This window comes from Ruditapes philippinarum, unplaced genomic scaffold (assembly GCF_026571515.1).
Source record: "Ruditapes philippinarum isolate M1 unplaced genomic scaffold, ASM2657151v2 ctg3478_1_1_1_1, whole genome shotgun sequence".
Classification (NCBI taxonomy): Eukaryota; Metazoa; Mollusca; class Bivalvia; order Venerida; family Veneridae; genus Ruditapes; species Ruditapes philippinarum.
Window position 1 is genome coordinate 37,870 of NW_026864814.1, and position 18,287 is coordinate 56,156.

Here is an 18,287-nt window from a genome sequence, read left to right on the forward strand (position 1 = left end):
AGCTATAATAGAGGAAAATTTTTCTGTATGATGTATTGTTTTATTAACTGATACCCAGTATGAAACTTTTTAAGTACTTGCCTTATGTTTTCTTTGGTAATAAATATGTCATGCTGGCTACCGAGAGTCTGCAATCTTTTGTCGAACTTAGATTCTGATTGTTTTTACTTTATATTAATATGTAAAAAAGAAGACAGGAAGTGTATATAAACAATGGAAAATAACGGCGGATAAAATATTACAGAAAAGCAACTACATTAAAAGCCGCCAACAAAAAAGAATATGAAAACATAAATTGTATAATTATCTTGGCAAACCAATTTGAATCTTATGTTGAAATAAAAAGATATTTCAATTGTATCAGTATTTTTTATTATGTTGAAAGCAACATGTAAATAAATTAGGGATGGCAACGAGTAACCGGTTAACCGAGTACTCGATCGAAAGTCTTTGGTTTAAACATATTTATTTAAGCTCGATTGCGAAGCAAGTTCTTGCAACTTATACGTATTAATCGCTTTCGAGTCCGCTTCCTGGAACCAACCAGTACTGGTGTCGTATGAAGAAACATGGTCGTGACCCGAGTAGGGCTCGAACCCATGATCTCTGGGTTGAGAGGCAGACACCTTAACCACTAAGCCACCGCTCAACCTTATTCGAACGTCCGAATATCGGTTAACAAAATTGTTATTCGATTACTTGCAAAAATGTATATTTTCATTTTTTAGCAACATATTTAATAAATGTTGTTCCGTAAACTTAATTTAAAGTAAAGCTTTTCATATAGTTTTACATGTATTTTTGTAAGAGTAATACAAATGGTACCCACATGTTGATTATATTGTATAAAAATTGACAATGTAGTTTCTCTATGTGCAAATGTATGTCTTGTCAACTAGAATAGTTAAAAACTAAAGAAAATAGATGTACTTTCAAGAAAAACCTTCTTTAAATTATGTTCCTGTTAATTTTATCTTTTACCCGCTGGAAATAAAAAATATAACCTTTTCTAACAGGTTCTATATTGTTTATTTATTACCTCAACATATCATCGTTCTTACTATCCCCAAATTTATAATGGACAGTTCCAAAAGAGCAAACTGGACTTGTTCTTGTAATAAATTCAGCAGGTAAGTTATTAATCGGGGATATCAGTTCAGTTTCATACAGCAAATCGGCATAATATCATGACTGGACAATTTAACAATATCTATGAAAATAACCAATCATAAGACACAAACAATCACTAAGACAAATAACGTTGAAGGATATATCATATTTTATATTTATAATACCACAGCTGAAAACAGATAACAAGCATTTAATTTATCGCTTCCCGTGAATCTGTGTCTGTAACGTCAATGATGATGCTGAAATCATTTACATTATTATTTATTGCTTCACGTGTTAGCTTTAATTTATGTTTTTGACATCTTTTGTGTTTATGATGTGAGGTATTTCAGACGAATGCTTTCAGAAAAGTCAGTTACTGTTCCAGTAAATGAGGGAACCAATCTTGTAAAACTAGTTTTTCAACTATTATAGCATTTGTGTCGCATTCTGTAGTTTAACGTTTCGGTTTCCTTTAACGTACATATGTATTCCACATTTTCTAATACTATATTTGTATTTCATTCCTTTTTACCTTATGAAGATTATCTATTTAAAGAAAGAAGTTGTCATTAAATCAGATGTTCAGGATTATATTGTACCAGTTAACTTGATAAGGAAACCAACCTGATATAGTTTGATATATCAACAACATCAAGTCTTTTAAGTCTTGTTGCTGGGTCATGTGGGGGTTGCGTTCATTGAACGCCTCCTTTCATTGTTGGTCTTGTTTATCATATTTTAAGAAACACGTGTTTATCCGCATTAACTCACTTGCGCCATATTATCTTCTGTTTTATACATATCAATACGTATCAAAATTTATTTATACGAATCAACGGAAGCAAATTGTCGTCCAACAAAATAAGGAGCGCAATGTTTAAAGTGGAAAAGCATCCATACTGTAATAGTCCAGCATCCTTTAGTTAAGGCTATTTTCCATATAAAAGTGATGGACCATAATGTTGTTATACTCTGAAGTATTCATATCACCTTGAAAAACCTACTTTAATTAATATACAACGTCGGTCAATGCCTTAGACAATGAATGATAACATGTGTGATTTTATTGAAGAATAGATAAAATACCAAATAACTGGCAGGACAAATAGAATAGTATTATTACGGGTAAAATCTACTGTAAGATATAAGATAGTATAACTGTTACAATATTTAATTCCACTTTTTCAAAACCAGTGCGCTATTAACATCTATTCAATGGCCATTTCCAGGAGAGTCGTGTTGATCTTATCATCCTCAAATATTACCATGGAAACAATAAGAGGGTGGTTATATTATATATTACCGAGTAAATAAGTTGAAATTCCCTTTGCTCATACTGTTGATGGTTATGTCCAGTATTTTTAATCAGTATATCACATTTATTAAACACATAGCTAAATCTCAGTTGTCCTTTTACACTTAAGTTTAGAAGGTAAATTATGTACATTACCACCGTTTTATATAGTTCCCATCGTAATGTTCATTATAAACTTAAGTGTAAATGGACAACTAAGATTTGGCTATGTGTTGAATTAATGTAACATATAATTGAGATATTCAAATATCAAATACTGGACATTACCATCAACAGTATGAGCAAAGGGATCTCAACGTAGTGTCTAATTCACTCGATAATTATACAGGAATTCTTGCAAAAATAATGAGTTTCCTAATGTATATTTTACAGCTACAGGTATAAACAGAAGATTTATGGTGTGTTTAAATGATTATTATATTATATATCAGGCTGGCTCGGATAATGAGATTATTTGCCATGAAAATTTCTTAGTATGGAAGAAATTAAATATTTGAATTGAGTCTATACCACAGTATAATACTCGGAAACAATATATAACTTATAAAGGCAATTCTACATGAAAAATCACAAAAAAAAAAAAAAAAAAAAAAAAAAAAAAAAAAAAAAAAAAAAAAAAAAAAATAAAACAACAGAACATGGTTTTATATAATGATGCTTTTTAATGACTATAGTTAGTTATGTGATATTGATGGTAAACTTCTTTTGCATGAGTAAAACTTGAATACGTTTAATCTATGCTATATATACATTAAACGTATGAAAAATATGTTTCAATATGTTTTGCTTTAAAACTAGAATAATAACAAAAAGTTAACATAGCGGTTAATCCAAAAGTCTTCGCCTGCTTCAAGTATAAAAATTATAAACATATTTTATTTATATCAGATTCGATTACGTTACAATCCAAGAATGACGTCATATTTCACATTATTAATAATTTTGAAGAGCGTTTAAGCTGGAGTAGGAAAGAAACGTTGAAAAATACCACACAATACCAGTGTTGAAAATCATAAAGATTATTGCGTTTATCTTTCTTTCTCGAAACACATGTATCATTGACGTAAATGATGATATGGTGGAAACATTAAATTTATGATTTACTGCTGCAAATCTTTCTTAACGTCTGCTGTATTTATATTATGGGAAAAGCTACATTTGAAAAACTGCACCAGAAGGAAATATAGATATACAGTGTCTAAATATAGTTTAAGGCTTCTTACTCTCTCTTTAAATTGTTAAGATTAGATCTTAAAGCGTTTTCTTATCTGTATTTATCAAGAAAGATGCGAATATTTATAGTTCAATAATATCTGCTATGTTTATGATATCAGCGCCGACAGCGGGTCTCTGCAGGTATAATTGCCATCTAGTGAGAATAAGGATTTGTTTGTCTGTCTGTCTATTTTTATGCCGATTTCAACACATGCTTTGTGCTATCTCGTCAGTCGGTCCGGTCCACCTAACCGGCTTTCCTGGATAAAGAACTACTTATTAGTAATTTACTTACCCATTTCTCCGCAAGTGGCCAACTTATTATCCGATATTATTTCTAAATGAGTGACAAATGACCATTACACCCAAAGACCGTGATGACGTGCACGTAGAAATGTGCCTCGTCTGCAGATCAAACAAGCTACCCTAGGATTACAAAGCTGATAATCTGATAATCTCCCTGTTGAGCTAAGAGGGCTGGCCTGGTAGAGGGGATTCGACTTAGGATCATCCAAGCTTCCCAAAATTAGGAAATGGAAATACCACCGAAAGAAAATCTTAAAAGTACTTGTCCATGTAATTTTTATGTATTATAGAAATTCTTGAAGAATATGTTAGACAATTCATTTTAAAAATTCATTAAACTGGCGAATATCGTATCGAACTCGTAGCTGGTTCTGAAATAGAAATTCATCTCTTTATCTTCGAATTCAAAGGCAGCTCTTAATTTGAAAAATGCAAATTCTGTGCTTTGCGAATTCAGGATGAGCATCAAAACAAAAGAAAAATGCTGTCACAGCTCTGTCTTCAAAATTAAATTACTAAAGACGAGTGAGACGATTTCCGTTCAGGTTATCAGATTCATATAAAATTAACATTATATCAAGTCTACTGTCAGCATTACTGGTTTCATAGACGTTTAGAAAATATTCCAGGTTGCATTTAAAAGTTCATGTATTTTCCGATGTACATTTGAATTGTATGTATGCATACTCGTAAGTAACCAGAACCGTGCGTTGTCCAGTTTGTTATAATAATTCAGAATTTTCTAAATGTTTACTTAATATTTTGTACAGCAAAATATTTTAAACAAAAATCAGAAAATCTTAAAAAATGTTTCAGTGAATCATTTTGAAAAAACTAACGTTTTCTAACTTTTTAACTGTATAATTATAACATATAAAAAATGTACCTATCTTTAATGGGATTCAAAGTTTTTATTACATGATAAATATCTCGATTAATCTTAAGGTTTTACCATTACTTTTTTCAGAATAGATATACCCGGAATTTGAACATCTGAAAAATTCCGAAATGCACGTTTTTTTTTTTTACTATTAGATAAACTTATATACAAAATATGACACATCGTTTATTATTTTGTTTGGACGTTGACAAAATAACGCACAGGATACTTCAAGTTCAAGATAGTTATGATAGCAACTTTGTACTATTTTAAATAGATACTGTCAATACCAAGCTAAATACAAGTGTATAAACGACTTGACTATTTATTTGCCTATTTGCATACCCAAATGTATACCTCTACATTCCATACATGTATAACTAAAGACATTTAAACTAGACGGAACCTTTATCTCCTTAACTATTTCAGTTTCATATTATAAAACAATGTATTGCAACCAAGCTTGCACTATAGTTGATGAGTTTCTTATCATTTATTTATTAGTAATATCCAAATAAGACTCAAATTGGTATTGAAAACAAATAATAAAATATGCGTAAATACATAGTGTTTATTATTTTCTGGTGACTTATAGGCTCTTGGGACCGCTTGCTTTGTTATATGTTTCTATTAAATATGTATTGTAATAGATATGCAACTTACTTTACATTACTTACATTTTTTTCGGCAACAGTAATATATACAAAAATAATGTTCGGTCTGCTTATGTTTGAACAATTATATTTCTTTCTAGCTAATAGTGATTATAATAATTATCCCGGCATGTGAATGAAAATATAATCAATTAAGAAGGTCTAATTGTTATAACATAATTTTTTTTCGTCTCTTACAGTCGTTTAAGGAAGGAAATATGTAAAACAGTTACACAAAGGTTTACAATGAGGAAGTATACGTCAGCGATAAAACAGAAAGTTCAATCTTTTGTCTGTCTTACATGTACTATATATGACGAACAACTAAAAGTATGTAATGTCTTCATTACATTTTGAAGAAAGCTTTAAGCTTATAAACACACTTTAGAACCTGTTCCTGGAACCAACCTGGAACCAACCAGTATTGAGCAGTTATTGCAAAGATTTATGCTCAAGTAAACAACGGCTTGCCTCTGACGGGGTTTGAACCAACCTGATTAGCGATACTTAGAATACTAGTCTGACGCGGCTATGGCGCAACTGCATCTATTCTTTATGATAGAGGTATTGCAGACATTTGCTGTGTTTGTGGCGTGAGGTGTTTCTGACGCCTTCTGTGTTTATAGCGTCGGCTATTGCAGACAAATGATCTAAGAATGAATAGTAAGTTTTGATTGTTCCTGTAAATGAAGGGGAGGGGGCGGAAATCTTGTCAGTTTTTCAACTATCATAGCATTCGTGTCGAATTGTTTGGTTTCCTTAATCGTACATATATAATATTATATCTGGTCTTCACTTAAAACATGAATTTCACCATCGTGCATAATTACTGTCTATTTTAAGAAGGAGTAGTTTACTTTAAAGTGTTGAAAATTGAGTACCACTCAAGCCGTATAGTAAGTGAGTTTAGATGTTATCCCAGTGTGTTATGGATAAGTGATTAAATATGCTGAATTTAAAATTAAATGTATTTAACAAAAAGTATTTGCAAAACTAAAAACTGAATGGTCAGCCAGTATTAACTCTAAGGCGATCCCAGACCTAAAATAAGGATTTAATCTGCCTTTAAGACAAACTACAATTATGTTACATATTTTGTATAACTTTCCTGCATTTGTATTTTCTTTGTATTATTTGTTTTAAGATTTTATCAGAAAATTGATAATGTTTTCTTACAATTTCATATATACATATTTAGATATACTTTATGATAATGTATTGCAGAAAGTGAGGATGCAGATAAGGGAGGTTAATCTGCATTTTGCACATAAACAGTTAACTTCTGTAATATGGGCGCTGTCGAGTTGTCTCCCTTATAATCTTTCCTTTTAATTTATAAATATTAATCATTGATTTGTTTTTAGTTTTATGTTTCTTTACAAGCTGTATTACATTATATAGTTAACCTGTTGTTTCGTTTTCATTAATTTTATGTATTTACTGTTAATCAGTTTTCACAATAGTTGGAATATGATCAGAATGATGTATTTTGGAGATAAATGTTGGTATTTGTTGACAGAGTGTGGTCAATTTTTTGACGTCTTTGATACTACCATTTTAGTGAGATGTAACAATCATGTTGTTTGTCCAAACTTGCTGACATCATATGTTGTTTATATAATGATAAAGACACTGAAACACAATGAGTGGTCTGTGACATCATAAAACAACTATTCAAAATACACCCGTATCTATTTTTACAGTTTACTAGCCTGAAAAAAAAAAACAAAAAAAGAAACATCACAAATATATACAAAACAATTATAACACTCACTCTCATATCATATACAGTCACACATAAAAACATATTCACTCACACAAATGACACAAATATCATATACAATCAATTTAGTAACATATTTCCATATAAATAATCAGTTTTAGTTTTGTCTTGTTTTGTATGGAATTTTACTAAATTAAACCGACATTTATTAATTATGATAAGATTGAAATCAAGATATTTATATTTAAATGATTTTATTTAAGGAAGAGGATAAAGTTAACCAAAAATAAGTGCAAAACGTACTCAATAAGCAACTACATGATAAACATATAAGAAATTGCCCAATAGCATCAATAATGATATAAGTAAGTAAGTAAGTAAGTAAGTAAATTCTTTATTATAGTGACATGTGTTATACGTATATACATACACATAAATACACAAAGATGAACACCCGGCCCATAGGACCTATAAGTCACCTTAACAAAAGATCATATTCTGAGCATGTGTTATAGTTTTTAACATGTTATTAACATAATAGTAAATTCATATCAATACATGTTATGCATTTACGGACAGTTCAATTTCAATTAATCATGATCTATTATACAATAAATCTCTCCTTAACAGATATGCTTGTACAATAAATTTAATAACTTTATTTTGATGGTTGTTTACGAGGTGAACTAGTTTTTCATTGTCTGCCATTGTATTAAATAAATTGTTTGAAATAACATTTCCAAAAACAACAGTTCTTATATCATTGTAAATGGGACACACAACAAGGAAATGAGCTTCGTCCTCAATTTGATTTGTTTGGCACAAATTACAAAGTCTTTGATTAGGCAATTCTCCGCTATATCTACCGGTTTCTATTCTTAATGGTAGGATACCACATCTAAACTGCGCGTATAATGAGCGTTCATTTCTTTTTAAATTTAATAATAAATAATTTTCACATGTGAAGGATGTCTTAAATAATGTGTAAGTTCTCAGTTTTGGTACGTTTTCACAATCAGTAGTCCATATGTCTGCGTAATATTGAATCATTTTTGAATTGGCACAGTCCATATTGATGGCCAATTTATTTTCGAAATGATCACTGAGGTCTAATTTCGTCATTATATTCTTCACTTCACTGCACCAATTATTTATTGTATCACTTTTCTCATAGTCACAGTTGAATGCCTGTTTCGTAATCCTATTATTAGGTAACTTCACAAGTCTATTCCAATAACGGATCATGCACAACCAACGTCTGTAATTACACGGTATCCAACCTGTTTCACCTGAAAGCGCAAGTTTTGGAGTAAATCTATGAACTCCCAAGAAATAGCGAATGGCCCGGTTTTGTGTGTTATCTGCCGATTGAAAGTTTCTATAACCCCAAACAGAAGCACAATAGTCCAAAATGGGTATCACGCAGGAATTGTATAGTTTCTGAAATGTTTTAAATCCACAGTTTTTGAAATAATGTATCTTTGATATAATTCCACCAAGAGCACGACCAGCACTCTTTGATAAAGCTTCACAGTTATATGTAAAGTCATGTTTATCGTGGAGGATAACACCTAAGTATTTATATCTGTCTACTGTCTCTAAAGAATTATCACCTATTTTAAATATGTGATCACATTGCTTTGTTCGTCCTTTCCGGAAATGCATAACCTTTGACTTTTCACAGTTAATCAACACCCTCCACCGCTTGCACCAGTTATGCATGGTATTAAGCATTATCTGTAGATTTTCGGAGTTGTTACTGATGAGAACAATATCATCCGCATAAAGTAGCATTGAGATTGATGATGTTTCATTCATTTTAATTCCAAGGTGAAGGTCATTAATTTCCTGAACAAGGTCATTTACGAAGATGGCAAAAAGTGTCGGCGACAAATTACACCCCTGCTTCACTCCTTTCGGACAAATGAACCAGTCTGTGAGCCTGTTATTAATGCGTACACATGACGTAGAACTACTGTATATATTTTTTATCGAGTTGTATATTTTGCCGTCAATCTTGTTTGATAGTAGTTATAGAGCATCATGTCTCTGTCAATGAAATCAAAACACTTTTTTAGATCAATGAATGCTGCCATAACGGATGTTTTGTTTCTTGTGATACTGTCTAAAGTGAAAATGTGATCCTCGCACGAGCGATCTTTGCGGAATCCATTTTGCTCGTCCGCGAGCATATCGTGCTGGTTTAAATACGTAGTTATCCTTTTGTTAATAAAGGCACTATACAGTTTACTTATGCATGAAAGTAAACTAACCCCTCGATAGTTCATAGGTATTCTTGCATCTGTAGTAGCGTCTTTCAAAATAGGGCATATGATAGATTTTCTCCACGGTGTTGGTATTAAACTTGTATCCAATACCAGTTGAAAAAGTTCCCGAAGTACTGATATGACATTGGGAAATTTTAAAACATCGTATGGTATTTTATCATATCCGGATGATGATTTTGATTTAGCCTTCATGACAATAGCTGACAATTCCTCTAACGTGATATCATTGTTCAAGTATGAATTTTGCACGTATAATTGGTCAAGCATGTCGGACTCAATTGACTGTTTTTCACTTTTTTTCAGATTGTAAAATTCTTCATCAAAATGTTCATCAACTTCGCCATTATAAAGTTTCTCAAAATCACGTTTCCATGTCTCCAGTACGCGATTTTCATCTGTAATTATGTGTCCGTTTTCTATAATCTCCAAGGGAATTGATTTATTTTGTCTTGGTCCTAACGTTCGGATTTTTTCCCAAAAATCGTTAGGATTTTTCGATGATAAATCCTCAATTTCAAGTGTTATTGAATCACGGTATCTTCGCTCCGATTGTCTTAGTTTTTTATCAAAAACAGTCCTAGCGTTTATATATTCCGTTCGTAACGCGTTACGCACTGGCCTATTGTCTTTACACTTTAAAAACTTTCTCTCTTTATCTGACATGTCTTTCCACAGTTGTGACAGTGTTTCGTCCCAAAAGGGCTTTTTATTTTTAAAGCGTTTGCCTGAACGTTTTGTGTGGCTGTATTTCGGGATGGTATTATTCATTTCAGTAATTAGTGTATCGCATAATAATCCGTAAATTGAATCCATGTCAGACTGTGTCTCGCGGCTTATTTCAATGCGGTTAATAATCTCTATTAATGCCCTCCTGGCAAGTTCACTACACATGAAGTCTTCCGGTATTCTATTAAGATTATAGCGTAACGGGATATCGCTCTCATATGTACGAGAATTGTCATCATAATCCAACACGTTAAATTCCGTTACAAGCAGACAATGATCTGGTAATCTTGACCTTTCACCTAGAAGTCCGTGTAATCCGAATTGATCAACAATGGATTGTACAGTTAAAACACTGAAGTTCTTACACATATTTAAAACGTCATGTGGGACACAAATATAATCAACCACAGATTTCCCTTTGCGTGATATTGATGTGAAATTGTCTTCTGAATCAACAAATCTACCGTTTAATACACAATATTTGGCCTCGCATAGGAATTCTAAGAACTCATGTCCGTGCTGGTTCACTGTTTTATCAAGAATATGTCTACATGGTAAGAAATCAACGTCACTAATTACATCCGATAATGAACCAATACGAGAGTTAAAATCTCCAGCCAAAAAAAGTGAATCACTTTCACTGTTAAGGTATATTTGTGCTAATAAATGTGAATAAAATCCCTCCGCGTCTCTGCCCCTTGTCGAGTTTTCTGGAGGTAGATAGCACGAGCAGACGACAAATTCATATGCACTTTTCTTATTTACAAATTTCATGATGAGTATGCCGTCATATGTTTTATCTACAATATAAGTGTCGTACGTTTCGCATAATGTATTTTTCACCAGTAAACCTACACCTCCTGATGCTTTTGGAGCGTTTCTATGTAAATCGAGTCTATTGAATCCAAACCACTTATAATCTGTTACATTTATAACATCGTTTCCATTTAAATGTGTCTCACATAATGATACTATGTCGGCGTTTGTTGATTTTATTAAGCTAGTCCTAAGTTCACTATTTTCTCTTGTCCATCCGCAAACATTGAGGTGTATATAGATATATATATATAAGGAAAAAACATGGACAGACGCGATCTCCGTCTTGCAATATTCGTATACATCTGCGCACACAATTTTAACAAATCTTGCGTTCATCTTACGGACATTATCGTAATTCTATCGAAGATTAATCTGATGCAGTTGACAGCTCAATAGAATCAAACAATACAAATGTAAAGATTAAACTAATTTGATTGACGTTTGAAGTTGTACAAGTCCATTTAAGAAATTCAGCTGGTAAAGATTTAATTAATATACAATGCATCAACATTCTGAAATTTAGTCTTAAATTGTGTGTTTACATTTGTGTTTGGATAGCAATTAACGGTTGAAAATTACATAACATCAGTTTCCAATTCCATAATGAATGCACGGGAAATTAACGTGCAACAGTGCAGTATAGGTTACGTTTTAATTGTTTTAAATATCCTCTATAGATCTAAATGAGAGATATTGACGAATAGTCTAAGGTTAATGTGCATATTTTTGTGCATTAACATCTAAAGAACTTAAAAGACGCATTAAAAGCCCGCATCGTCAATAATGACGCGTGCTTTCACCCATTAGTTCATGTTTTCTTACAAGACTGTACTCTAGTTTTATGCAACATTCTAACACGACCCGCATTTTTCCCTATTGAACATAGAAGAACAGAAAGTGTGTGTTATTATGCAACAGATGCACAGTTTGACGTTCTATATTTAGACATGTGACGTAATCATTATACACGTGACGTAACCACTAAAAATCCGACGCGCTGAAAATAAGTTCGGAAACAAATCAGGCTCAATTTTGCTTAACTATCAAGTACCGCAACATTTATTTGTTAATGTCGTGTTAGAATCGAAATAATATATCCAAATCAGTGATTTTATCGCTTGATAACATCACTGTTTGTCGTTCGGACGCGCATCATTATATCACTCGGGCTACGCCCTCGTGATATAATTCCTCGCATCCGAACTCCAAACAGTGATGTTATTGAGCGATAAAATCACTGTTTGGGATATATTATTTCTTAAATATAACACTATTATTAAACAAATACAACCATACTTATAGGGATTATTACTTTTCCCAAGATCAAAGAGTAAGATTAAGTACGTAACGCTTTTATGTTTTTTGTGTGTTTTTTTCTTTTTGTGTGAGAAAAGGGTTATTCGATGATAAGATCTTTATCGCTCTGCCGTTGACACAGAAAAGGCAACAATTTGGATGTCTTTTTAATTACTCATAACTGCTCGTTACTACGTTTATTGACAAACGTTTTAAAATAAATAAATCATTGTTGACGGCAGAGATAATATGGTAGTTTTCAGGGTCAATTAAAAAATGCTCGTTTTATAATTAACGATTGTAGCGGTGACTGGATGATTGATTGTAAAACAAAGACGTTGTGACATTTCAATATTTGAGGTATTGAACATATTCTATGTCACGCGATTTAATGATAAAATCACAGGAGACGGTAACATGTTGATATTGCCGCAATCAAAATTCCTGTAATTTTACAAAATCCTACGCATGCGTTCAATTACGAAGCGCCACGTGTACTGTAAGTCCAACCTACCTAGATTTGTTTGGCTCCATTCTTAAAATTTTAAAGATAATAAAAGTATCTGTTAGTCAAATTACGTCAAAAATCGAATTTGTAACACATGTGTGGTATTTTTGATCCGACTTGAATATTTGTTTCATGTCTCATATTCTTCTGGGCAATTTTGGAATGAAAACCTTTAAGTATTTTCTCACAGATATTGTTATGTAAACATAAAATATTTATAAATACTTGTCCTAGTTGCACAGATCGAAATGACAATCACACGAACGCAGATAATCCAAATTCCTGGACCGGTTTGTAATAGAAAGAGCATCGAAACACGAGGCTATCTGAGCGTACCTCCCGAGTATAAATCAGATTGTCGATTGTTTTGATGTTCTTTCTCTTTTGTATCGTAGGCAAACTTAGATACACGGCCCCTGTTCCCTATAACAATATGAAACCCCAGAAAAAAGTACCAAATGAACCAGCTTCTGAATGTGGCATTTCTATCGTTATTCCTTTCTCTGTCGTCACAAAAAGTGAACCTCAGAAAAAATGAGCAAATCAATGGGCAATTCTTGCATCTTTTTTCAACGTGGAAAACGTCTGCAAATTGAAAATTCTTAAAAAGAAATATGACACATTAGCGGACATATGAAAACAAAGAATCTAACGTTTAAGTATTAATAAAAGTTTAATCCCGACCTGAGCTGACTTCGTTTTAGCATGCGCATTGCATTGCCTCATTGTGAAGTTTCCTGAAATCTTTAAAATGGTTTAAGTATGCAAGCAATTTGGAGCAAAGAAAAATTGTTACGCCTTCAATTTGAGATATACAGCACTCATAAAATAGATAAGATCACTGCAATGTGTTTCACTTCACCCTAATTCCTGCATGGTTATATGCAATAGGGAGTGTACACACAGAAATGAAGACTCGCATATTTGAATATAAATCTAAATTACTACATATTATCTTTATCTTTATACTGCACGTTTGTAACGTCAATTTTCATTGGATGATCGTGACGTTTATATTGACAGGTTATATGGCCCTTTATAAACGGTTGTTTGGGATTATAACACAGGCCGCTAGGCGAGGGTTATATTGCAAACAACCGTTTATATACGGCCATATGACCTGTTAGAAATTATAATACAGCCAGCATCATTTCTAGTGAGAAAAGTGAGATTTCTTTATAAATTGACAGCAGCTGTGTATAAAAAACTACTCTCAGAGGCACTTATAACCCGACACTTACATTTTTCTGTATTAATAGGTCATTTGTGGACATATTTTGTTCAAATGTGGGCCATAAGAAATTCAACATATCATACTTACAACGTAGAATTTTATTACAATTCATAGACAAGAAAATAGAGAAATAAAAATTTATACAATTGTATCAAAATAGGATTTACAGCGCATGTGAATATGTTAAGGACAGACGGACGGATAAATAGACGTAAACGATACCAGTTACCTACCAAACATTGGTTTTGATCTTTTAAGTCAATTTTGTCGGTCAGGCATTTGTAACCTTGTTTATAGCCTTGAAGTAATCTTTATATTTAGAACGCGTTTATATGTCGCCCCAAACGAACTATTCCCTTCTTTTTATTATTTATTAGTCATTACATCTTTGTTATGCATGTCAAGATCACCATAAACTTTTGTTACAGTACATCTGTTCAAAAATGAGTTAATTGCGTTTTAAATACTGGATAATTATACTAAAAGGAACGTTATCTTCTTTAAGTTACCTTGTTGTGAAATTTGAATAATGCCGCGGCCCTGTTTTAAATAATAGACGCATTTCCCTTTGTAGTACAATACAAGGTATACAACGCCTATTCGTGAACGTATCGGCATTTTCCAACTCGATTCGATAAGCTTTGATTAGGAACAGTTCGTTTGTAATTTTAAGATAAATTAGTAAAAATTAAGCTAATAATAGTATTAGATAGTCTGGTTCTAAAGTATTTGCATAGGTGCTATAGTCTTGAAAATGTTAAACAGCTTATAACAATAAAATAAATAAATAGATAAATAAATAAATAAATAAATAAATAAATAAAATTATAAGCATGTCTTTAAACAATGATATGAAAACATATCATGATGCTTTTAATTGCTGAACAAGATGCAACTGTTTAAAATTGATATAAAAATGTGATATCATGTAGAATTTATTCGCGTTTGCAATTTTGCAAAATTAGTCAGAACGTATACTATGAGATTTTTATACATTGTTGAGCACAATACTGAATTTTATTGTGCGGTCACACACCCACATAAAACTTTATTGTATGAAGCGACGCTGGCCGAGTCCGATATTGGTTTTGCAGCTGTGTAATGAGTCCAAGAGAGTCAGTATTATTTTCAATCACGTATAATGAACTTCTTATTAAACACCACTATTTACTTTTGGAAATTTTGACTGAACTTTGTTGCAACAAGTACAAAAACGGATTTGATATAGATTTTTGGACTCTCGAAAATGAAAACGAGGCAATATAGAGTATGATATGCACTTGATATAGATTTTGGATTGATTATGAAGCTATATATTGAGTACGATATGGATTTGATACTTTCTATTTGGACCCAGGAAATGAAACCTATATAGGCTTAATTGATAAAATCGGATCTTATAATGATTTATATTGGAACATATGGCGGTGCAAACGCCGAAAATGCATTGGTTATTTTTAATTATGTGTGAAATTAAATTGGCTCTTAAACATATATTATTATGGTAGGCCCTAATATATATTAACAATATTCATTCTTATGATAAAATCACATTATTCAAAGTTATTTTGCAGCTGTGAATGATTTTAGTTTTTATTTGAGAATAAATAAATATTTCAAAATAATTTCTCCCAAGGGCATGACTCATCTCCGTTTTCTTAAAATCATAACGGATTTAACAATTCTAAAAAGAGTAATATAAAATAAACTTAGTTCATTGTATTTATTCACTTAAAGTTATGAAAATTCGAATTTAATCTAAATTATGAAGCGCGTCGTTTATATCTTTCGACTTTTATTTTAATTCATCTTTAAGTTTTAAAAAAATAAACTTTGAAATTGTTTGTTAGATTAAGTTATTTTTTCCTGTTTTGTTCATATTTCGAACTTCTCCCCGCTGTTTAGTATTGGACAGTTGATATATTGTGTGTAAATACCGTAAACTGACGTGATTTTTGTTTATTTACCGCTCAAACGAACGCATGAAAGACTAATTGTTTTATTGCGTTATTTTTGTATCAAAGTATCAGATAAACAATCATTTGAAATAGATATCAATCTGGAATAAACAAATGATAACTCGATGATGTTATTTTTGGTATGATTTAGTAACTTATCCCCAAATCCCGTATAGTGTTCTTACAAATTGATAACAAAGGTTATGCGGTAAAATACCAAACATATTTTATTTTGTAAAAAAGCTAGAACGTGCATTTTAAATGTAAAATAAAGAAATATTATTTTAAGATTAAACAATGAGAAAATACCTTGCCATCACGAAGTACGTGCGTTAATTATTAGTGTTTTTGAGATGTTATTGATATGCGAGACGGTAAACCAGCCATATTTAACCTTACACCAAACCAGCCGTATGTCGCCGTGCCTCAACTCAACCACATATGTGGGGTCAGGCTGACATCATTAATAAAATGGTATAATTTTCCGCTTGTGACAGACAATATTTTACAAAGAGTGGTATAACACGATTACCTAGGCGCTGCCTGTTTCTGATAACATGCATAGAATGGTATAACTCTAAATGTAATGTAGCAATAGGCACAATGCGATGTTAGCCCATTTCTAATATGCGACCCATGTCCGACAATATGCATTTAATGATAACTTTCCACTAGCTATGCGCTGCTAGTGCACTGTCAATATGATATGCATAGAGTGATGCTATAAGAATCTTACACCGGCTGCCGGTACAGACCGGAATATCTAGCTCGAGGGTAACTGTTTACAGCGGTAACGAGGCTCTGCCGAGTTTCCGCTAAACAGTTACCCGAGAGCTAGATATTCCCGTCTGTACCAACAGCCGGTGTTTGATTCTTTTTCTTGCATATTACATGTTAATTATTTTCGGAACAGAAATTATAAAAACTGATATTCTCATTACTCACTTTTTTCTTATAGTAGCGTATGAACATAGAACTTCATTCATAACGGAAAAATGACGTCATCCTAAGAACGCGATTCATTCATAAAAGGCGCGCGTCAATGACGTCATTTAAAGCACGCGACTTGTCTTACATGGGGGTGTAAGACAGAGTTTTCGAGCACCGGTGTAAACGGTAGATAAACCTGTCTGATATGCAAGAAATAGTGTGATAACATTCCAGATCGTTGACTTCAAATCACGGCCCTCGGCGCTGTGGGTTTGATTGTTTCATGTGTGGAAGCATTCCAGCTAGTTTACGGAACGTCGGTGGTTCTACTCAAGTGCCAAAACAGATAACATTCTACAGAGTAATATAGCTCCATTACAATTGTACCATCTGTGAATGACAATATGCTAAGACTTGAACAACTCCATAATTAACAAAATGCATATAGTGTTACACGTTCTATGTGCCATTTATAACTAACAATGGGTGCTGAAACCAGATTTTTTGTATGACTTTCCTGACTGACATTATGCCTTGGGCGGTTTAGCCGTCTGTGTCTGCAGTATGCATTTCAAGTGGTTCAAGTCCATTAAATAGGTGCCTATTGTGACTAATAATATACATGCATATGAATTGGTTTAACTCCACTACCTGTGTGCAGTTAATGCTCGTTATCACATCACGTGCACGCGACAAGAACGGACTTCATTTTACTAAACTTTTACTATGCTCATGCCGATTTTCATGAAAATTCTTAAAAAGTAAAATATTGTCAAGTGAACAAAGAATGTATTTATATCATTACAACGACACTTAAAATATACGATTAATACCAAAACAAAATAGGTTAGAAGATGCAAAATAGTCCTTAATGAGTTAGTCACACAGCAGAAATATGGCGATTAATACTGCATGTCATATGCAAAAAAATTCTTGAATTGAATTTTTACTTTTCTTGAAATAATTTGGCTCGTCTGGAGGCATCCAACTTTAACGTTAATTTGATTTTTTTTAATATCTTATTTGCCACATTCGCGATAAAAAGAGTCTCATGTTAAGTCTGGTTGTAACCATTTTAAACTATCCCTGATAAGACAAAGCAAATACTGTAACAACAAAATATTGAAATGAATTTCAATTCTTTTTGCTATATCATTAACCATTTTTTTTTAAAAACGTAAGATTATTATCTTATTAACTAGTTAGACTCTAAAGGTCGAATATATACCTAGTTTTTCCCCCTATTCAATCTCCTGGGTTTAATAAAATCAGCACTTAAAATAGCGAAGTTTTTTTTACAATGAACGCATGTCGTAATAAAAA